Source organism: Haliaeetus leucocephalus, unplaced genomic scaffold (assembly GCF_000737465.1).
Source record: "Haliaeetus leucocephalus isolate CR32 unplaced genomic scaffold, Haliaeetus_leucocephalus-4.0 Scaffold840, whole genome shotgun sequence".
NCBI lineage: Eukaryota > Metazoa > Chordata > Aves > Accipitriformes > Accipitridae > Haliaeetus > Haliaeetus leucocephalus.
Genome location: NW_010973276.1, coordinates 3,476,749 through 3,477,049, shown reverse-complemented (window position 1 = coordinate 3,477,049; position 301 = coordinate 3,476,749). Strand labels below are relative to the sequence as shown.

The 301-nt window shown below is 78.1% G+C and overlaps 1 protein-coding gene across 1 annotated transcript in view; it reads left to right on the top strand.

The window, feature by feature from the left end:
• Positions 1-301, top strand: part of RNF34 (ring finger protein 34, E3 ubiquitin protein ligase) — a 9,445-nt gene that overhangs the window by 202 nt on the left and 8,942 nt on the right. The gene's annotated exons all lie outside the window — the stretch shown is intronic.

The following is a 301-nucleotide window of genomic DNA, read 5'->3' as shown; positions in this document are numbered from 1 at the left end:
CCCTCCCTCCTCGCCTCAGGCCGCCCGGCCCGGCCGCGGCCGCTGTCCCTCCGCGGGCCTGCCCCGTTACCGAGGGAGACCCGGACCGGGGACCGCCTTGCCGAGGAGCCTCCACTGACTCAGCAGCCGGGCAGGGCCTGGTGGTGCCGCCGCCTGAGGCGAGCCCCCACCCCCGTCTCCACACACCGGCCGCAGCGGGGGCCGAAGGACTGACAAGGCTTCCAACGGGACGGAACCGGGCTCGGGGCGGTGCGTGGGGGGTTGTGCCGGCGGTTGGGAGCCGGACCCCGCCGGGCCGGGG